This window comes from Chelonoidis abingdonii, chromosome 24 (genome assembly GCF_003597395.2).
Source record: "Chelonoidis abingdonii isolate Lonesome George chromosome 24, CheloAbing_2.0, whole genome shotgun sequence".
Lineage (NCBI taxonomy): Eukaryota > Metazoa > Chordata > Testudines > Testudinidae > Chelonoidis > Chelonoidis abingdonii.
In genome coordinates, this window is record NC_133792.1 from 22,202,263 (window position 1) to 22,216,017 (window position 13,755).

The following is a 13,755-nucleotide window of genomic DNA, read 5'->3' on the forward strand; positions in this document are numbered from 1 at the left end:
GAATTCATGGAGGTTAAGTCCATTAATGGCTATTAGCCAGGATGAGTAAGGAATGGTGTCCCTAGCCTCTGTTTGTCAGAGGATGGAGATGGATGGCAGGAGAGAGATCACTTGATCATTACCTGTTAGGTTCATTCCCTCTGGGGCACCTGGCATTGGCCACGGTCAGTAGATGGGATACTGGGCTAGACGGACCTTTGGTCTGACCCTGTATGGCTGTTCTTATGCAGTTTTAACTAATAGATCATAGAGCTGGAAAGCAGCATTAGCATCATGTGACATCCATCTCTCTCGGGCCATCAGTACACGCTTTGCAGGCCATGCTGAGAACCCCTGCTTGTCTGCTGCGGAGAGAATAACCCAGACTTGTGTATTTGTACTGGCAGCGCATGAAGGCCCAACCAAGACCTGGGGTCCTATTACGCTGGGTGCTGTACAGACAAAGGAGGAGACAGGGCCCTGCTAGCTTCTTCCCTGAGAATGAGTCCATTGATAATTATTGGTGTTGGACTCTCTTTCTGTGGCGCCTCCTTGAACGTGGAAAAAGCGACACGGTACTGGGACAGATGGGCACCTTAACTGCTGTAGTTCTCGATCCGTATTCAAATTTACAGCGGCAAGATGTGCAGGCAGAGAAAGTGAGTCTGTAATGGGAGGTGAGATATTCACCACCACCTCACTGGCCTGTTTGTTCAGTTTTTCTACACTGCTCCACTATAAACTAACCAAAGCCCACAGCTGCCTATGTGTGGAAACCACTGCCTGAGACCTGCACCCTGTGTGGCAAGGTCAGGGGAGACCAGTGTGGTTTCCCAGATTAGAACAGGAAACCACAAGTTTCCCTGAATGAGAGCAAGAATGCACAGTTCTAAGAACCAAGCCCTCACGCCATGCCCAGAACGCAAGACTCCTGTTAAGTCCGCTGCTCAGCTTTTAGAAGGGTTATGCTGACTTTTTGGTCCCTAGCGCTGTATCCATCATAGGGTAGTAGCTATGGGGGGAAAGAGGAAGGAGTGTCTTTTGGTAACCAAGACCTCTTAGAGAAATAGAAGAGTCTCCCTTCCCTTGGGAGGGTGCAGGACAGAGACAATGTTGCTGTGTCAAAGTACTGCAGAGTCTTCTCCCCTCCACCACCCCCTAAAATCTAGAAAGGCTGTTTCATTTTGAGCACCATCTAGGTTCTACCTTTAAGCCAGACCCCTAATAAAATATTCAGATTGAAAGACTAGAACCGATCTAACATTTCTTACTGTATGGTGTAGTAGAAAAGAGGTAGGAATAAACGTGCATGACACTGGCCTGAATCTTCAGAGGGGACTAGCAGTTTGGGAGTACTTCCATTTTGGGGTGTCCAGCTTGAGACACTCGTAGGAACCCAAAGTGCTGAATTCCCACCCTTTAGAGGTCAGGTCTTTTAAGATGTCTCAATTTGGAGTTCCCACAATAAATGGTGACTTCTGAAAACAAAGGCCTTGGATCCCAGATCCTAAGTCAAGAAGACTCTGTAATGAGGGATGGGAACAAACATTAAGGGGACAGGATGACATGGGTAATGGGCACTATGCTGTTAGTTAGGTTAACAATGTGTGTCATTTGGATGGGGGATTCTGACATCAATTGGACTCCTTTTTCTCCTCCTGTCTCCCATCACTTCTTATAGGAGGCTTTAGCCTCCATCTCCCATCTAATCTCTCCTCCAGCTGCACTGACGTGTTCCCTGATGCCTTTTGTCCCTTTGTCCCCAGCCCCTGTGGACAGCGCATCTCGGCCTGGTGTGTTGTTCGCCATCTGCTCTGTCTCAGACATATTGATGAGCACTATCAAAATCAATACCCCACTAGATGAAGCAAAGCTGCAGCACTAGAAAAGGACAGTTAGTCACCCAGACTAACAGGCGGGGGTAGCAGAAGTGACATCCTGGAATCAGAGCCAACAGCACAGAGCAGGCTGACTTGATGCAGGGTGTTTCTCTGCAGTGTGTGCTTCTCTATTGCAGCCAGCAGAACAGTCACCCAGTTCCTTGTCCAGTAGGTCTGACCCTGGTACCCATCTGCTGGCCTTGTGAGTCACTCAGGCTAGCATACTGAAGATCTCTGCAGTCTCAAATGGTGTAAAGAATCAGTAACACCTCACAGGGACATGCAAGGTCCTATCAGATGTAGAGTGACAGGATTTAATGCAGTTTAAAGGGTTCTGTCACATATGATTAGGCTAATCTGTTACACTTTTAAGGGACCTGGCCAATACAGTGAATGGTTTTTTTTAGGCTATTAAATGTTAATTGCAGCTATATTTACCTTAGATCCCTCAGTCCAGATTTAATTTTCCTTTAGTCATTGGAGCTACAGCTCCTGAGTCTCCCACATGACACCATGATTGCTGGCAGTGCAGTTGCTGGAATCCTAGCAGAATGGCCTTTGCATTTTCAAAGTGTGTGGATGGTGGTATCCTGCATGACACCCTGGAGTCCGTTAAGATTATTAACAGGCCCTGAAGGGAATCTCAGATAGCTCTCTATGCCCAGGGGAATGGTACCCCAGTGGGGCAGCAGATTCTAGTTACCATATAGATAGGCTTGGAAGGATTAGATTTTTATTGGTAAAAATTAATAAACGTCACTTTTGTCTGTGTGTGTCCAGTGAAATAATTTCCATCAATAATAACTGAAATTTACAGGAACATTCTGTACATCTAGGCAAAATAAGAAATGCTGCCTGAGAATTTAGAGGCAAAAATCCCGTGATTTAGACTTTTGAACTAGGCTTGTTACAGGAATAGTAGTGAAGGAACAGTAAGAACAGGTTCTATTTGTTGATTTAAGGATATTTACTTTTTATATTTTGACATGATATTGACAATGTGTGTGTTAACAGTTTGTAAAGCTTTAACGCTGAGACTCAGCCTCTACTTTTGTTAAATAATTGTCCGACTCCCCCAGAATTTCTCATAGGATCCTAAGATCAGTAGGGACCACTATGATCATCTGGTCTGACCTCTTGCACATGGCAGGCCACAGAACCTCACCCACCCACTCCTGTAGTAGGCCCATAACCTCTGGCTGAGTTACTGAAGTCCTTGAATCCAGATTTAAAGACTTCAAGTTACAGAGAATCTATCAATTACTGTAGTTCAAACCAGCAAGCGACTCAGGCCCCATGCTGCAGAGGAAGGTGAAAAATCTCCAAGGTCTCTGTCTGTCTGACCTGGAAGAAAATTCCTTCCCAGCCCCAAGTATGGCAGTCAGTTAGCCCCTGAGCATGTGGGCAAAACCCATCAGAGACACGCCTGGGCAAGAATTCTCTGTATTACTCAGAGCCTGCAACTGAAAATTTAAAATTGATACTCTCAAAAATTGCTTAAGAATAAATTGCTTAAGAATAAAAATAATAATCAAAATTATAAAAAAAAATAATTAAAATCCAGTTGTGCTAAGCCTTCACATAGACAAGTCTGCATGAGAGATTGTAGCATTTGTGCCTGGAGATGTACATGCCCACACCCACACTTAATAACCTACAGGCTGCCTTGTTGTTACCATGGGCCTGTATCTCATTTCACTAGAGCCACAACAGCAACTCTTCCTACTTTATTCTGTGGCCCTCCCTTGACAGGATGCATTAGTTGCTAGAGTTAGTTGAGTACCCACACTGAATGTGTAGGCTGCTGTTTTTTCCAGCATCCTGGTCTAGAGAGGCAGGTGTTTTTCTGAGTATCTGTTGTGCCACAGACATGTTTTGTTCGTCTTAGTGCAGGGAACAGAAGTAATAGCCCCAGCTCCCGTAGGCTTCCATATGCTATATTCAAGAGAAACCCCGCTGTCGCAGGTGCTTACCTTTCTGCAAGGAGCTTGCTGTCTCAGTCTTGAGCTGTAGCTGATCTCCCTCTTGCTATAGTGTAGACTAGTGTGTTCCCTTGTGATGGAATAACATGGCTTTCCAGCCAGACTAGAGTTTCCTCCTCAAACAACCAAAATCCATTCTGCAGCCACCTGAGGCAGAAGTGTGCAATAATCCTTCAATCCTTTGCGTGCTTAGCTTTCCCCCTCGATGCTGGGCTCAGGTCAGAATCAGCTTCTTCACCCTTCCACAACTAACAGCTTGATAGTCTTTTTCCCACCAGGGTCTCTCCTAGTCTCTCTAGGGGAGACAGATTGAGCTGATGGTGTGACTTCCTCCCTCCATTGGGCCAGCCTGGGGCCTCTAAACAAAGACAGGTGCTAACATCAGGCTTCAAACCCTCACCATTACTGTGGTCCCCAGGCTTCTTCCTTCACTTCACTGTTACATCCTGCCCCTGTGGGACTTGTACAGCTTATTCTCCTTTACATTCCCTCCTAGCAACTCCTCCCACTGTCAAGAGAGAACACCCCTCTCCTGTGCTCTCTCAGCAACTCCAGCTCCCTGCCAGTCTTTTTTGACTGAGCCAAAGGCCACTTTGTATAGAGTTACTCACTCTTACCCAGGATGCCTGGAAGCAGCCTACTATACCCAGGGTCCTTCTTGGGACTACATTTCCCAGAATTCCCATAAAGGCCAAGCGCCAGGAATAGTGGCAGCTGTTCTTACAGGGGCCAATGTGTTCTATTACACTCCTGCTGAAGACTTCCTTGTTGTTTAGCTGGTAGCCCATTATGCACATGGATTGACTGGAGTGTATTTCAGATAAAAGCTTCCTAACTAGTTTTATGGTGACATTTTCATTTCTAGGCTGATTGCAGAAAATTTTTTTAGAAACCTGGAAGGTATCTCCGAAACCATTTGGAACAACTGCCTGGGCCATATCTCAGACTAAACCTGGAGCAGCTTATGCAGTTGCTGCTTTTGAGAGGTAGTTAAGATACCGTCATATTGTCATAAGGCAAAGGGAATAGACTTTTAATTAAAACTTGCATCTGCTGAGTCTACACCCAGCCTTACATAGCTGCCATAGAGAACAAACTATTCCCAGCTCATAAATCATGATGGGGAGGGGAAGGAAATAGACTGCTTTTGTATATGACATCAGGAATCCACAATAAAATACAACCTTCTGTCTACCCTTTGGGGACATTTAATTATGGTATGACACTGGGGTACAAGTGAAAAGCTGCCCCTGCTGCTTTCACGTCCACTGGTCATCTCACTGACTGTTTTCCTTTGTCCCTTAGGAGCACTTACACATTTCTATCCTAAAAAAAACCAAAAAAAGAATAAACCCCACAACCTTTTGGTGGAGAATAGTAACTGACATTCTTTTTAAACACTTGGGCTTGTAATTTTGAAATCATTGAGCCTAATTCTGCTCTTAGGTACACCGGTTTACTTCTGATCTTTTGCCACTGTAACAGAAAAGAACTTGGACCCTTTGCTGTAGCCACATTCTGTGGCCTAATTTTTCAAAAGCGACTAGTGATTTTTGGATGCCTTAATTTTTAGATCATGTTCAAAGAGGATGCTAAGTATGATTGATAACAGATGGATGGAGGCATCAGTAAATGTAATGTGTAATCTCTAAACAAGTGACCTTTTAATGCCTTCCTTGGAAACTGGTTGGCTTCTCAAATGTGGGGGATGGAAATAGACATGTTAAAATAGTTTTGCATGAGAATCATGCTAGACTGGGGTTAGTTTAGAGCAGTGGTTCTTAACCTGGGGTGCACACACCCCCTAGGGATGCAAGATGCCCTTTCTAGGGGTGTGAGACATGCCAGATTTTTTTTAGAAGGTAAATAATTGAAAACACAAATTAAGCACAGACACGTAAGTACAGCTACTTTGTTTCATCAAACCTATGTATTTATTAACATTATACATTTAACGATTACTGTAATATACAAACAAAAAATATCTAGGTTTAAGGGGTGCGAGAACATATTTTGAGAACCAAAGGGGTGCAGACTGCAGTAAAGGTTAAGAACCACTGGTTTAAAGGCTAATAAATGGAGCAGTTAAACAGATAAAAGTTAAATTGAACTGTTAATACCAAACTGAGTAAGAAAGAGCTCTTTAACTGGCAGTGCTACAAGGCAGGTGCCTTTTTATTCTAAAGTAAACTGTACAGTCATTTTATTACACCATGTGCTAGCACTTGAATTCATTCAGTAAAATATTGCTGGATAAGATCTCTACAAGGACTTCTGGCTGGTTTGAAATAAAGTGGCTTTTTCAACAAACTATATTAGTGGGTAGTAGAGACGTGTAGAGATGAACTATAACAGCCTTCAAATTACATTACTGTGTAGAACAATTAGCCCTGCCTTAGATCTTTTTCTGTCTGGGTGTCTGAAAAAGTGTAACTGAGATGGCAACCAGAGAGGGAGCAAGTGCATTCGATTTAACTCATTAATGAGAAGGTACCTTAATCCAAGTGACAGTTGCACTGGGAGACTGTCCAGGTTAACCAGGTCTGACTGGTTGTTAGTGAATGCCTCGGCTGTATTTCTGTAAAGCGGTGTGGCCCTTGCTTGTAGACCAGATCTGAGCTTATTAGCTGGTTTTTTCTGTAAGAATAGTTGCCCAAGGCATGTTATCACCACAGCAACTTGACGCGATCCAGAGACAGGAACAAAATAGAATGGCCCATGAGAAAACAAAAACTTAAACCTGCCTCTATGGTGAGGGTTATAGAAATGAAGGGGGAATTTTCATTGTGGTTTTTTTTCCTGCACTCAGCGTGAAATTCTTGCTTCTCTAGATCAGCTACTAGTCTTAGTGCAAACTACTGCCTAGATACCCCCTCCCTTGCTGTCTGTTAAAGTCACATTGGCTCTTCTCCCTATGCATGGGAAGTGCTAGTCCTGATGCTGTGGGGATGGGGACCTTTATAGATCAGTTACTGTTGTTCTCTGTATGTCCGTGGTACCTCTGAGCCCCAGTCGTGGCTCACAACCCAGCCGTGCTAGGTGCTGTGCAAAGCCAGTCCTTGTCCCAGAGGTTGTGCTGGTTTCTGTTTAGGCTCCTATACCTCACCTGGCACCATGGCACCAGAGTCCCTTATACTTCACAGGGCCCTGTTAGTTCTGGGGAGTTCTCTGGGGCCACAAAGCCATCTGGTGGTTAACAAAATATGTGACTCGCCAACAAAGGCTTTGTTCCACACTTCCATTCTTCACTTGGCTTTCGCTCGGTTCTAAATGAGGCCTGAAGGCAAATGGAATCCATGCTGCTTAACGTAATCATCTGACAAGCTACTTCATGTTTTGACCAAATAACTCTGTGATAAATCTACACAATAAAAATTCTTAATGGATCCCTGGAGGAGGGGAATGCTTTGGCAGGGGAGCAGCGAGTCTTAAAAGGCTTTAAATTAGTTTTCTTCCTCTTCTGCTATGATTATTAGACACTTTAAATAGCCTTTCCTTAGGCCAGCTGGGCTCTTTGGACTAATTGGCAACTGCTTGGCTGTTTTCAGAATACCTGAGTCACTTCCCCTTTTCTTATTCCATCACCATTGGTGACTAACTACCAGCCGCGTAGAGAACTGGGCTGACCCACATTGCAAACTGTGCCATACTCCTAGGGGATCTCTGTATCGTTGCTCTGTCTGCAGGACTGGGTATAAAATGCAGCCGGGGACCAAGCTGAACTCTGTTGCTGGGCTTCCAGAGCTGCCAGCCAAGCCAGCTATGGCTTTGTTGTATTGTAGCTCTTGGCTTCAGGAGAAACCTTCTAAAAATAAATGTCTTTCTTTTTTGTCATGGGGTGAGAGAGCGGTGAGATTTGTAGGGCTAAATTGTACCCTCTGCATGCTCAGTGGAAGAAGCTTTGTAGTGGAGGAGGGGTGTTGGGTAGCTGGGGACTTCTGCTGTGAGGTTGGGAACACCTCACCACAGCTAAGGGGCACTGGGCACGCCCTCCACTTCATGTTGCTACCTCCGCCGGGGAGCACCAGTCTCAGGCTAGTCCCTGCAGCCCGGGTTATGAGGCGCCACAGTCTTGTGGCAGGGAAGCATCCTGTAAAGTTAAGTATTCGTGGGTAACTGGACATGCTGCCACAGGCCATTAGCATCTTCAGCTTTGTCTCCCTGTAAGAAATGATAGGAGGAACTCTGGGCCAGATTTTTCAAGGTATTTAGGCAGGCAGTTTTGAAAATCCCATTAGGTGCTTACCTCCCACTAATGTCAATGGGAGTTGCTGGGTGCTTTTACCAGTCTGGCCCTCTACTTATTGTGCTGAGGAGCTGGCACCTAGCAGCAAGTTGGGGCAAAGGGAGCCAGCTATTTGCTAAAGGAAGGGCATTGTAATGTGGGCATTCCAGGGACTCTGGTAAAGCTGCTGAACTCCATCTGGCAGTGTTGGGAGCCAGTGGCCCGATCCGATCTGTTGCACCATAAATATCGAAAGATGTGCACATCCATGGGCATTTCCATCCTTTGCAATGCTGGGGGCCATGGCTAAGTTTGACTTTCCAGGCCTTCTAAGGTTGTGGTAAGTGTTCTCTCCAGTGGAAATACTCTTACGTAATGGATACAGATTGAGAGTGTTAAAAGCAGCTGAAGATGGTTCTCTTGCCTGGGAATAAATGAAATGGTTCTGTGTCAAGGTGCACCAGCCCTGATCTGACTGAGGCCAGGTGGGTGTTGGGTTTGTTTGCGAAGGCTGCTGGCTTAGGAATTGAATAGTTCAGCTGTACCCAGGGTTGGAGTTAACAAAGGGCACTCTGCCATGAAATTGGAGAATGAAGCACAGAGCCAACGGATCATGAAACTCAGTGTGAACATTGTCATGTGTCGAGTGCCTCAGCACCTCTGGTGACTCTTGCTGATTGTATCTGTCAGTTGAATGCTGGGTTATGACTGTAGATGGAGTCAGGCTCTTCATGCTAACCTGCTGTCCTCTAAGTTATCCCCACCAACCCTCTGCTTGTAGGCAGAGAGACAGATGCCTTCGCCTGGCTTCAAACCTCCCCCAGTGGCCTAGTTAGTCTTCATTGCATTCTGCATCGCAGGCTGAGTAATGTGTTTTGCTCGCAGTTGGAGCGCTGGGTGTGGATACTTGGCAGTTTGCAGGCTGAAGCTCTGTCGCTTGGGGAACTTGAGCGACCTTGTTTTCTTGTTTCTGACCATTGCTTTTTCTAACTATTTTCGTGCCTAAACATCGCTACACTGCTCAGCTCCTGGGAGCTCAGTTCCATGCGTCTGGCAGCTAGCCAAGCAACTGGCTCCCCTGGCTCCTCCCTCCTCTAGGGTCCTGCCTTCAGATTTCATTTATTGAAATCAACTGTTTCCTTAGAGAAAAGAGCTTGAGAGTGGGAGAGGAGGGCACTGACCTTCTTGCCATGTCACCCCCCAAGGAGACTGAGCCCAGACTGGCTTGTAGAGGGAAACTCCTTGAGTTAGCTGGGCTGTGTTGTATCTCACTCCCTTGTGCCTCGCCACCTCCCCTTCCATACGGGGAAGAAATGTGCAACTTCTGCTGTTCTGGGAGTGGGAAACCCCCTGGGGCTTATATCTTCTCCTCCTGGGAGCTAATTAATGTCAGATTAATTGTGTTAAACCACTCTAGCCAAACACAGCTCTTTCCAGAATGTAACGCAGACTGGTTATCCGTCCCGCCCAACCAGCGCTTCCGATGGCTGCGGTACTTTGTTCCTCCACTTCTCCCCACTTGTAGATGCACGTAACAAATACTGTTCTGGGGGGAAGAGACGTGGGGAGGCAGTAGCTGAATGGAACTTAATATGGGAGGTAGGAGGGGCTGAACAAAAGCCTAGAAACATAGGATTAGCGTATCTCAGAATGCAGATACTTCTCAGAAAGTCTGAAGTCTGCAGTATGGGGATGGGGGAGTCAGGAGTTCAGACTTGCAGGCTTTAGCAGTTTGTAAACACGGGCCTGAATCGGATTTTGCTTACACCAGCACGAGCCCCGAATCAAGGCCATATGGCATTGCCTTCTGTTAGGATGGGCGAGTGTTTCTATCTGTATACATTTTGCCCTTCCAGCCCTTTGGCAGTGTATCATGTATGCCGTGAAAGAGGTGCTTCTCTCTCTTGCTGAGGGTCTCTCCTATTTGTGTGTTGCTGGCTAAGGATTCTTGTTCCCTACGCATAGCGTGCTGGCAGAGCAGTGACAGACATGCTGCTGGAGTCCCTGGGCCGATAGCATCTGTTTCTGGAGATTGTTCTATCGTGTGCTCTCAGGGTTCCTGAGTCCACATGGGAACACGGCCCCATCAGGCCTAAAACCTGGCAAGCTCCATGCCGTCATATTTCACTTCTTGCCTCCTCTGCTCTCTACTGTCATTGCAATGGAATTTCTGGTGGGGGTGGGTGGAGTGGGTGATGTCTGTGATAAACTGATCCTAGGATGAGATCATAGTAGAACTTACAGCTCCGGAACAGGCACCTGTCAAAGAAGGACTTAGGCTCCTTATGCAGTATTGCCCCAAAACGTCTTTCATATTCCGCTCCCTGGTGAAAGCATCAAGGGTCACATCATCTTCAGAGACAGGATTCTCTTCCCACAAGCACAGCAAAGCAGAGAGAAACCACAGACCTGCCGACTGCTAATGCAGAAATTCACCCCAACTACAGATGAAAACCGTGAGATGTCCATGCCTGCACAACTTCATCTAGCACCCAACCTGCACAAGGCACTTCAGAGCAAATAAAATGCCATGCCATGTCCTTGCCCTGAAGAGCTTCAAAAAGAAGTGAGTTTGTTCTTAAGGTGGTAGGAGCATGAGCAGAGCAAACAAGCCAGGCTCTGCTTTTCCTTTGGGTAAATAGCTTTGCTCCTAGTGGATCTAGGATTGGAAATACTCAGCACAGACTTTCTCCAACACACCGAATTCACATGCTGCAAGAAGGAGGTTGCAGCGGTGTGGAGGGGGTGCTGGCAGCCTGGGCCCTCAGCCTGTGAAGGAGGGACACCACAGCCAGAGTCGGGCCCTTTTATCTTAGAGCTTCAGCTTTATTTGTTCACAATAAAACCATTCCACACACAAGCCCAGTCATTCCCCCTGCCCAGTGTCTTCCATTCCCGCTGTACCAGTCACTTTTCTGAGAGATCCCACCTGCTCCCTGTATCTCTCCACATCAGCTGAGCTCTTTCAGCCTTGAATAGGAATCAGGGCTCATTAGGCAATCACCTGAACCCTTCCCAGCTGGATCTGATGAGCACCTCTAACAGACCTGTTCTGAAAGGGGCTCTGCATAACCACAGGGTGGCTGGCCCCAGGTCCCCTGACTGCCCGGTTACACAGGGACCTCCGAGCATCCTAGAAGTTAGATCTGGGAAAGAACTCTTAGATGATGCAATGTGTTCCCCTGTGAAAGCAGGGTGTAGTCCCACGGCACCTAAGCTCCTGATCTGATCAGAAAGGCCACGGCCCCTCAGGCATGCACATTCTTTAGTGTCACTCTCCATCTCACGCTTTTTGCAGCAACAGACACATTGGCCTCCTGGGTCGGATAGAATCTGCCGTGTAGCCTGGTGACTCTGTGTATCTCAGACCTGTCACACTCAGTCCTGCCTGGAGAGCACAAGCTCAGAGCTTCCTCTCTGGCTGCTCTGGTTTGCCAGAGGAATAAAAGTTGTGAGTTCTCATTTTGAATATATGGCCTAAAATAGCACCATTATATAAAGGTACAGGGAAGTGCTGCATTATTTAGTGTCCTGAAATCCCAGCGCCTGCCCTCCCTCAGAACCATTGCATCAGGAATTCTCACTGTGTCTGTGTCAGTGTGATCATTAAATACCCCCGAGCGTAATGAGCTCGGCCTCAGCCACCCTCCACTCATACACTGCTGCTCTCGCAATCCCTGAAAGCATCCAGATAGGAGCAGACGTGGCAAGGCCCTGCCCACTCCCACATTAATACTGACTGCTTAAAGTCTAAATAACGACACGCCTCTCTGTAGAATCAGTGACATGAACGTTCGGGTTCCTGTGAAGAGCCAGAGAAGAATTAAAAACATCTCTTAATTTATATTCTGTCTTTCCAAACAAGTCCTACCATGTACAAGCAATAAACTCTGTCTCCCTCAGGGCTGGGGATGACACAGTCCCATTAATCACCGCTGTGTCCTTCCCTCCCGCCTCCCTTTCTCCTGTGCAAGCCACAGATCCTCTCTGCTGCCAGAGGGAGCAGCTGCCAAGCGTAGCCATTGTATTGGCCAGTGAGGAATTCAGCCAGGAGGCTCCCCGAGGCTCACACATCTTGCCCAGTGTGTCGCCCTGTGGCTGGGCTTGTAGGGCACAGTGTGAGAGGGCAGAGGAACTGACTGGACAGAGAGTGCTTTGGAAGGAGTAACGGGAACCCGGGGCCAGCGGCACTGTACGAACACACAGCGCAGGACGGTCTGGGCGCAAAGAGCTAACGCTCTGAACGGACAAGACTGTAGATGAGCTGACTCACCCCTGCAGCGCCTCCTGCTGGTGGCTCCTGGGAATTAGCTCGTTACAGTTCCAGAGCGCCCCCTGCAGGCTGGTGATCTGCTTGTCCTCTGGCCTCCGTGTCCCTCCCTGGACCTGGTGCCCTTTTACATGGGGTGCTGCCCCCTTGCAGTAACCCCTTTCTTTCAGGGTCTCCCCTCCCTGGGAAACCCCCACCCTCTATCCCCGCCTTGCCTCAGTATATGGCTACTGCCAGTCATTGTCTAGCCCCACGCCCTAGGGCAGACTGCAGTATCAGCCTACTCATCACCGGCAAGGTTGGGTTTGGACCTGCTGCCTTGGCCTACCCCTGGGCTGCCCTCTGCAACCCCTAGTACCCCTTGGCCTTCTGCTAGGCTGCAGCGTGGGGCTTTCCAGGCTGGAGCTCTTCAGCCCTGCTCCACTCAGGTACTTTGTCTCTAGTGCCCTGCAGCCAGGCCCTTCTCCCTCTATGGGCAGAGGGAGACTTCTGAGCTCCTGGCTCCCAGCCTCTTTATACAGGCCAGCTGTGACCTGATTGGGGCATGTCCAGCTGCAGCCACTTCCCAATCAGCCCAGCTTAGTGGCTCCCAGCCACAGCCCCCTCCCAGGGCTGTTTTTACCCCTTCAGGGCAGGAGCAGGGGTCCACCCTGCTACAAAGACCAAGAGTTATCCTCACTCTTAAGATGGGGAACTGAGCCCCAGAGAGATCAGGGGACTTGCCCAAGGACACCCAGGGAGGCTAGAGCCCCCAACTCGTAACACAGTGCCCTAACCACAAGCCCATCCTCCTCCCATATGTGCCAGTGCTGAGCGTGGCCCGGTTGCCTGAGCTTTACCATGGAGCTGTTCCATCCTGTGGGAGGGGAATCGGGTGTATTCGTATCGTTTAGGCTTTTGTTGTTTGAATATTTAGGGTTAAAGTTGCAAGAGTGTCAAACCTGACGTCTCGCCATTTGTGCAACGCGTGGTGCCAAAGGAGACGCCGCAGGCCGAAAGGGTAGCGAGACCGTGAAGTGCCCTGTGTCCAGAAAGCGCCACAGGGATGAGCCGTTCTCCTTGCCTGGGCTCCGCTGGATCCCTGTTCACAGAAAAACACCGGGACGGGCTGGCATCCCAGCCTACAAATGGCAGCATCTGTTCAAGGGGCTGGGTCAGGTGAACCTGAGCTGCTTCTCCTCAGATTAGCATCTCTTGCTGTGTCTTTAGAGGGTATCAGCTCTTTGAGACAGGGACAATCTCCACTTGTGCGTGTGCACTAGAGCGGGGCCTGGATCCCTGACTGGGGCCTCGAGCCACAACCTCAGTACAAGTACTAATGAATGCTCCTGGCTGCCCCTGTCCACTGTGCAGCCTCTGAACAGCTCTCCTGGGGGCATGAGTCCGCACAAACCACATGGGTCTCCACTCGCTGAAAAC

The 13,755-nt window shown here is 48.0% G+C and overlaps 2 protein-coding genes across 2 annotated transcripts in view; one reads left to right on the forward strand and one right to left on the reverse strand.

Moving 5' to 3' along the window:
- The window catches only part of TTLL11 (tubulin tyrosine ligase like 11), a 231,818-nt gene that overhangs the window by 168,115 nt on the left and 49,948 nt on the right, over window positions 1-13,755 (reverse strand). The gene's annotated exons all lie outside the window — the stretch shown is intronic.
- Window positions 1-13,755, forward strand: part of LOC116817495 (carboxyl-terminal PDZ ligand of neuronal nitric oxide synthase protein-like) — a 60,713-nt gene that overhangs the window by 16,106 nt on the left and 30,852 nt on the right. The window lies entirely within an intron of this gene.